At 41.4% G+C, this 8,734-nt stretch overlaps 1 pseudogene; it reads right to left on the minus strand.

Moving 5' to 3' along the window:
• Positions 1–996: 996 nt before the first annotated feature.
• On the minus strand, positions 997–4,072 carry LOC100751188 (annotated as a pseudogene).
• Positions 4,073–8,734: the final 4,662 nt, after the last annotated feature.

The following is an 8,734-nucleotide window of genomic DNA, read 5'->3' on the forward strand; positions in this document are numbered from 1 at the left end:
CTTCACAATGAGTCCTAACCAGACAGTGAAAGGAACTCTTGCCCAAGCTTGACTGAAGAGTCTTGGTTGAGATGTTAGGTGGTGCTCAAGACAGCCAGGTCTAGAAAGTCTATCACTCCTTCTTCGCTGAGTGGCTGCCACCCTGGTTGAAAGTCAGCTTATACTGCAACAGGATAGGTTCTGGTGTGGATTGTCAGGCAGCAGCACCTGAGCTATCGCAGCTGGAGGCATCATAGGACTGAATGCAGGGAGCTTGGAACTGGATGCTGGCCGCAGCTTCACTCGCATTGACTTTGGGAGAGCCACCGGAAACGTGATATCCCAGACAGGCTGGGTGGCGGTGCTCATCATGGTCAACAGCAAGACCTGCACATCTGGGTGGCCAGGGCCCCAGTCTGGGGAAAGTGCGGCAGAATTCTGAAGCCATGCTGGTCATACACGAGGATGGGCGGCAGGCTGCTGGATGTCACACACAGTGGAACAAACATTTGAGCCAGAGGTGTGTTCTGTGAGGCTGGGGAAGAAGCCGATGGTCTAGCTTCCCAAGACCAACTTGGAGAGGACTTGGTACCTAGTGGCACCTCCTTGGAGATGCTTTGCTTTTTTTTTTTTTTTTTTTTTTTTTTTTTTTTTTTGTGTGTGTGTGTGTGTGTGTGTGTGTGTGTAATATAATTCAGTGGTCCTGGAGGCAGCTGTGGTGAGAAGAGATCCAGCAAGTTCCTGTCTGAAGAAAGGCTCTCAACTCTACCCATCCAGAAGTGCGATGGCAGCCGGCTGCTTCTTGTCTTTACAGAAACTTGGAATTACAACCTTGTTCCTAGCAGGAACATTGTTGATATCCAGAGCTGCCAGGTCCTGATAAGCAAAATTGGAGCTGCCAGGTCAATGAGGGGACAGTTCTTCCCACAGGCTGTTTGATTCAGAAAGACTCTGAAGACAGGGCTGTCTCCCACTGCAGAGGGTCACTGGGCTGACTCATCCCTCCACCACACTGACTCATCCCTCCACCACCTGTTTGCACAGCAGAACCCCCTGGGTGAAAAGGTCATTTGCTTGAAGAATCTCTGCCAGTGCATCCTCATGGGTGGTGTCACTTGCTAGCTGGAACAGGACTGGCCACAGCTTCTCACATCTTTCATACACAACCTGCATGCAGGGCCTCCTGGTCAGGCAGGCCGGGCCTGGCGTGTGGTACACGCTCAGCATCTCCTGCAGCACCCTTCACATGGCTCCGTACTTCCTCCACTGAACTGACTTTCCTGGAAACCTTCTCAGACTTTCTTGTTTCTCCTTGAACTAATTCTTGATCGGCTGGTTGCTCTTGAGAAGTCTTGTCAGAGGCTTTGACATTTCCTCATCAACATCAAAGATGGAGCTCTTTGGCCAGGGAGAAGGTGGGGATAAGATTTTATCCATCATTAGTCTAGGATCTTGCTTTGCTAGTCTTTGCTTCTTCAGCATCTGATAAGCATCTCAGATCTTGATGTCTGCTGGAAACCAGACTGTCCCGCTAAAGAGGAATTCAGTTACTCTTCCTTTAACCTTCTCCATTGCCCATGCCCCTAGGTACTTTGGGGATAATACTTTGGTCAGCTTGTTCAGGAAGAAGAATTTGGCTATCTTGTTGTGGATCTTCCCTGCTATGGTTCATTCACATCTCCAGCACAGTCAGGGAATAAGAGGCTTCCTTCTCTTGTGGAAACTGGATCTTGTGGGCCAGTAGCCAGGAGGCATGCATCGGGTCATTGGGGGTCACAGAAATTCTGGATAGTCCACCAATCCTGCTCCATCATGCTTGAGTCTTTGTTGAGACATAGCTCCAGCACTGTGGTGGGGTTAGGGCATCCTCAGCCAAATTGGTCCCCTCCAGGGCTCTGGTCTCCACTGCTACTTCTGTCTCTGCCATCTGCACAGCCCAGTGATGATGCCCCAGTCACCCCTGTCCAAAAGCTGCAGCCACCGCCACTGCCTAGCTCTCTCTCCATCTGCGGACATGGCAGCAAAATTTTTTTATTATTATTAAGGTTTTCCCTTTTATTTTTGAGATTTTAACAAAATTATACCACTTCTCTCTTCCCTCTAAACCTTCCCTAAAACCCCTCCCCACTCTCCTTCAAAATCATGACCTCCTTTTTCATTAATTGTTGTTATATGCATATTTGTGTATGTATACACAGATACACTTCTAAATGCAATCCGTGTAGCCTGTGTAATGTTACTTGTATGCATGTTTTCACGGCTGACCATTTCCTGAGGAAGATTATCCCTTTCACTCTTAGCATTCCTTAGTTGCCTATAGTTCTTTGTGTAGGCTTGAGGCCTCGTGGGCTTTCCCTCATCCACTTTGGCTTGTCTATTGGTGCCATTTTTGTTCAGCTCATGTTTAGGCAGTCACGTGGGTTAGATTTTATGGGTGTAACTTCTGACATTACTAGGAGACACAACCTCACAGAAAACTCCCTGATCTTCTGGCTCTTGCCATCTTTCTGCCTCTTCTTCTGTAATATTCCCCGAGCCTTAGATACAGGGTTGTTTTGCAGATGTATCCATTGGGACTGGGCTCCAGAACTTCATATTACGAATGGTTGCGGATTTCTAGGATATTCTGTTGCAAAGACAGGTTTTCTTGAAGAGAGCTGAGGACTATACTTATTTGTGGTTATAAGGACAAAGGTTTAGATTGTTGTTTTGGATTATTCTGGTTTAGAAAAGTGGGTTCTCCTCTAAGACCCATGACTTTATTAACCCTAAGTAGTTAGCTAGGTTTCCAGTACCAGGAATGCTTCCACTCTTATTGAGCACATCTTAAGTCCATTGAGAGAATTGTTGGTTACCACGGAGTATGTATACCACTATTGCAACTCTAGGGTTATTCTGCCAGGCTGGTCATTGTGGATCACAGCCATCATTGTTGCTCCCCTCCTTTGGAAACTTGCATGGTATCTTATTGTACTATGAAAGCTAGTCCTAAGGGAGGAAGCATTCAGGTCAGTTCCTGCTCAGGGGCCTCTAGATCCAGTTTCTGAAGTGCAGGGTGTCTTCAGTAAGCCCCTATTACTAGAGGACGACAGCAATAGGCTGCATGTTTTGGGGGTCCTTTGGAAAGCCAGATAAGGGTTTTTCATGTCTACTACTGGGGACTAACTTAGAAGGAGCCTTTGGTTCTTGGAGGGTGCATTGTCAGGCCAGATGAGGAAAGTTTATTTGAACTATACATGTATATTTGTACAAGGAATTACACATATTATAGTGGCTTGTTTAGATAAGTAGCTGATTATATGATTTCTTATGATCTTTTCAGACATCCTATTGTTATTTTACCCTCTGCCCTCACTAAAGAGCCCACCCTTTCCCCACCTCCACTCTCAGATCTCTGCATCCTGCCATTCCCCTTTACCCTCCTCCTGCTTCCTGCTGTGTTTACCTCCTTCCCTCTCACTTAAGAGCCCCCCTTACCCCATCAACCTGAGCAGATCCCTTGTACACTGCTAGTGCCCTCTATATTGCTTCCCAACCCCACTACTCCAGGAATGGCCCCCTTTTACTAAAGGGGTGTCCCCTTTTACCTTCCTGCTTTCTGTTATTTACTCTGAGATATGTATCTGAGGATTTGGAGCTAGGGAGCCTGCTATGAGAGATAACTGTGATGTCTGTCTGGGTCTGGGTTACCTCACTCAATAGAACCCTTTCTAGTTCCATCCATTCCCTGCCAAGTTCATGGCTTTAGTTTCCTTTACAGCTGAATAATATTCCATACCACATTTAATAATCATATACCACATTTCATTATCAATTTGTAGGTTGTAGGGCATTTCATTTGTTCCCATTTCTTACTGTGACTAGAGCAACAATAGACATAGCTGAGCAAGTATGGGTACAATAAGATGTGAAGTACTTTGGACATATGCCAAGGAGTGGCATAGCTGTATCATATGGTAGATTTATTTTTAGCTCTTTGAGAATTCTTCCCACTGATTTCCATAGTGACTCTACCAGTTTGCAATCCCACGGGCAGTGAATCCATGTCCCCCTTCCAGCATTGCTTGCTAGTTGTTTTGTTGATCTTCGCCATTCTGACTGGGGCAAGATGAAATCTCCAACTTGTTTTGATTTGCATTGCCCTAATGGCTAGCAATGATGAACATTTTGGGGAGATATTCCTTAGCCATTTTTTCTTATTTTGAGAACTCTTATTAAGATCCCATGTCAATTTTTTTTGAATGGGTCATTTTTTTTCTAATTCTTTGGTTTTCTTTCTTTTTAGTTCTTTATATATTCTGGATATTAGTCCTCTGTCAGATGTAGAGCCGGCAACAATTCTCTCCCATTCTGTGGGTTTCATCTCCACCCAGTTGATTGTTTCTTTAGCTGTGAGGAAACTTTTTAGCTTTATGAAGCCCCCTTGTCAACGCTGGCTTTAATTCTTGGGCAAATGGAGTTTTATTCAGAAAGTCTTTCCCCACACCTGTGTCATATGTTTCTTTTAGCAGTTTCAATGTTTCAGGCTTCAAGTTTAGATATTTGATCCTTTGCAGTTGGTTTTCATACAAGGTGATGGCTAAAGTGTATCACTCTCCTGTTCCTGGACGTTCAGTTTTCCCATTTGTTGATGGTATTTCTTCTCACCAGCTTGTGTTTTGTGGCATCTGGATCAAATATTAACTGACTGAAGTTACATGTACTTCTGTTTGGTTCTTTGGCTTTGTCCTATTGGTCTATATGTCTGCCTTTTCACCAGTACCATGTTACTTTTCTTACTATGGTTCTTTAATGTTCCTTGAGATCTGGGATGATAATACCTTCAGCATCCTTCTTTTTTTCTAGGGATCATTTTAATTATCTGTGGTGTCTTGTGGTACCAAGTAAATTTTAGAATAGTTTTTCTATTTCTATGAGGAATGAGATAGGGGTTTTGAATGAGATCTCTTTGAATCCTTAGCTAGCTTTTGCAAAGTTTCCTGTTTTTATGTTACTCCAATCAATCCATGAGCATGAACGTCTTTCCCTTTCCCTTTCTCTCTCTTTCTGCAGAGGTTTAACATTTCCATTGTAGAGGTCAGTCTCTCCCTCTGTTAGGCTTATGCCTAGATATTTCATTTTCTTTGAGGCAATTGTGAATGAGTATGTGCCCATGATCTCCTTCTCGGTGTGTTTGCTGTTGATGTACAGAAAAGTTACAGATTTGTGCAAGTTAATTCTTTGTCCAACCACATTTATGAATTGATTTCTCATTTCTAGAAGTTTTATAGTAGAATTTTTGAGCTCTCTAATGTATAGTATCATGTCATCTGCAAATAGGAATACTTTGACTTTTTCTTTCCATTTTTTATCCCTTTAATTTTCTCCTCTTATCTTATTGCTCCAGCTAATACTTCCAGGAAAGGAATGGAGACAGTAGACATCCCCATCTCATTTCTGACTTCAGTGAGATGATTTCAAGTGTTTTTCCATTTAGGATGATGTTGGCTGTGGGTTTCTAAGAATGTTTAATTGTGTTGAGGCCTGTTTCTTCTAGCTCTACATTCTGTAGGACATTCATCATGAAGGCATGTTGAATCTTGTCACAGGCTTTTTCTGTATCTATTGAGATGATAATGTGATTCTTGTCTTTAAGTTCATTTATGTGATTTATAGCATTTAATGACTTTTGTATTTTGAACCATCCCTGAATTTCAGGGATAAAGCCAATTTGGTCATGGTAGATAATCTTTTTGATATATGTCTGTATTCTTTTTGTGAGTGTTTTATTGAAGATTTTTGAGTCTGTGTTCATCTGGCATGTTGGCCTAAAACTCTTTCTTTCTTATGTTGTTTCTTTACCTGGTTTGAGCATTAGAGCCATACAAGGAGTTTGGAAATGTTCCTTTTGTTTCAACTTTAAAAAAAATTGAATAGTGTAATAAGGATTTTCTGTAGATCTGCTTTGGATGTCTGGTAGAATTTTTTTGTGAATTAATCTGGTCCTAGGCTTCTAAAAGAATTTTTTATTACTATTTCAATCTCCTCACTTGTTATGGGTTTGTTTAGTTATTGACTTCTTCTTGGTTTAATTTTGGTGGTTTGGCTGAAACTAGAAATTCATCCATTTCTTTTATATATTCCAGTTTAGTAGAGTACCAATTTTTAAAATATTTGCTTATAACATTTCAAATTTGTTTGGAGTCTGTAATGATTCATTGATCATTTCTGATTCTGTTTATTTTGGGTCCTCTCTTCCTTTCATTTGGCTAGTTGGACCAAAGGTCTTTTAATTGTGTTCACCTTCTCAAGAAGAGAAGCTCTTAGATTTGTTGACTCTTAATACCAAGGATAACAATACAGTTTCCTTGTTTCTATTTCACCAATTTCTGCTCTAATTTCTATTATTTCTTACTATCAATTAGGCATGGATTTGTTTTTTCCAACTTTTGAGTTACATCATTAAGCTATTTACTTGTGCTTTTTCTGGCTTTTATGGGGGCTTTTTTTTTTTTTTTTTTTTTTTTGGTTTTTCGAGACAGGGTTTCTCTGTGGCTTTGGAAGCTGTTATGGAACTAGCTCTTGTAGACCAGGCTGGTCTCGAACTCACAGAGATCCGCCTGCCCCTGCCTCCCTAGTGCTGGGATTAAAGGCTGTGCCACCAATGCCTGGCTATGGGGGCTTTTGTTGCTGTTGTTTTGTTTGTTTTTGAGTCAGGGTTTCTCTGCTTAGCCCTTGCTGTCCTGGAACTCATTCTGTAGATCAGGCCTTGAACTCAGAGTGGTATGCATGCCTCTGCCTCTCAAGTGCTGGAATTAAAGGCATTAAAGGCATGTGCCACCACCACTTGGTTCTTTCTGTTTGTTTTTGTTTTTGTTTTGTTTTTGTTTTGTTTTTGGTAGGCATTTGGAGGTATAAATTTCCCTCATCGAACTGCATTTAATGTGTTCCAGGAGTTTTTTATTGTGTTGTGTTTTTACTTCCATTTAGTTCCAGGAAATTTCTTATTTCTCTCTTAATTTCTTCTTTGATGCATTCATCATTCAGTCACAAGTTATTTAGTCTCCACGAGTTGGTGTATTACTAGAAGTTGTTCTCTCTCTCCCTCTCTCTTTTCTCTCTCTCTCTCTCTCTCTTTCTGTCTCTCTCTGTCTCATTTGCTGTCAGTTTCATTGCATTGTGGTCAGATAGTATACAAGGAGTGATTTCAATCTTTCTGAATTTGTAAAGATTTGCTTTGTGTTCCAGGATGTGGTCTATTTTAGAAAAAACTTCCTTGAGATAATGAGTAGAATGTATGTTCTTGATGTTTGGGTAAACCATTCTATAAATATCTGCTAAGTCCATTTGATGCTTGATGTCAAATGATTCTGATGTTTCTCTGATTATGTTTTTGTTCAGATGACTAATATATTAGAGAAAATGGGGGTATTAATATCACTTACTATGAATGGATTCATATGGATCCGTGTCTTTAAATCCAGTACCAGATTTTCTTATGAAACTGTATGCTCTAGAATTTGGTACATGTATGTTGAGGACGTAATGCCTACTTGTTAAATGTTCCCTTGATTAGAATGGAATGTCCCTCTTTATCTCTTGTGATTAATTTTATTTGAAATCTATTCTGTCAGGTGTTAGGATAGCAATGCTAGCTTAACATCCTGGTCCCATTTGATTGAAGTACTGTTCTCCATCCTTTTACTCTAAGGCAGTGCCTAACTTTAAAATGAAGATGTTTCTTTTTAATAACAGATAGATGGCTTTTGTTTCTTGGCCCATTCAGTCAGCCTTTGTCTTCTGATTGGAGAATTGAGGCCATTGATATTTAAAGTTATTACTGAAATGTGTGTGTTAATTATGGTCATTGTGTTGTTGACTTTTAGTGTTGTTTATGTTCTCAGTGGTATTTTGTGTTTTAATAATTACATCTTCATATTTCCTTCCATGGTCTCTCTGCTGTGCTCTTTCATCTATCTTTACAGCCTGAATGAATCTTTCCTGTATTTTCTTTAGTTTTAGTTTGTTGTCTATAATTTATTTAGGGTGTTAATGTTGTAAAAAATTTTCTTTCTCCTTCAATTATGGCAGATAGTTTTTCTGAATACATTAGTCCATGTTTGCCATCATAGTTTTTTAGAACTTGGAATTCATTGCAAAGAGTCATTGGTCTGGTTGGAGGCCTCTGGTTTCTGGGCCCTCACTGGGGCTCCTCTTAGATACCCTGTTGTTGCCCCGTGGTGTGGAGATCCTGCAGCTTTGGGTCTGCAGGATGTACCCCTTCTCATGCTCCAGCAGATCATAGATGGGATGGATGTTGGGGTGGGTCAACTCATAACTCTGGTTCTGGGCCTGGGTAACTGCAGGGTTGGTCAGCCTGCCAGTTCTCACTGGTCCTCACTGTCAAGGTGAGCTCTCATGCATTGTCCCTACTAGTTCACCTTTTGCAGTGATGAGCAAGGGTCGAGACTGCTCCTCCTGCTTTCATGTCCTCAGGGTGGGCTCTCCTATGGTGACATCTTGCTTGTACAAATAAAGCCTGTCTGAAGGTTAAAAACTGGAGCTTGCCACTAGTTAACCATAAAGGTCTGGAGGTCTGTACAGACAGACAGGAAGTGAGGTAGCTAAGAGGTAAGGTGTGGCAGTGGCTTGCTCCTTCTCTCTGATCTCTCAGCATTTCCCTCTATATCTGACTCCAAGTTTTTATTATCTAGACCAATTAAGAACTCCATTTACCCTCACCCACACTTACACCATCAGGTTCTCTCTCTCTCTC

The sequence above is a fragment of the Cricetulus griseus genome, chromosome 6 (genome assembly GCF_003668045.3).
Source record: "Cricetulus griseus strain 17A/GY chromosome 6, alternate assembly CriGri-PICRH-1.0, whole genome shotgun sequence".
In the NCBI taxonomy this organism is placed as follows: domain Eukaryota; kingdom Metazoa; phylum Chordata; class Mammalia; order Rodentia; family Cricetidae; genus Cricetulus; species Cricetulus griseus.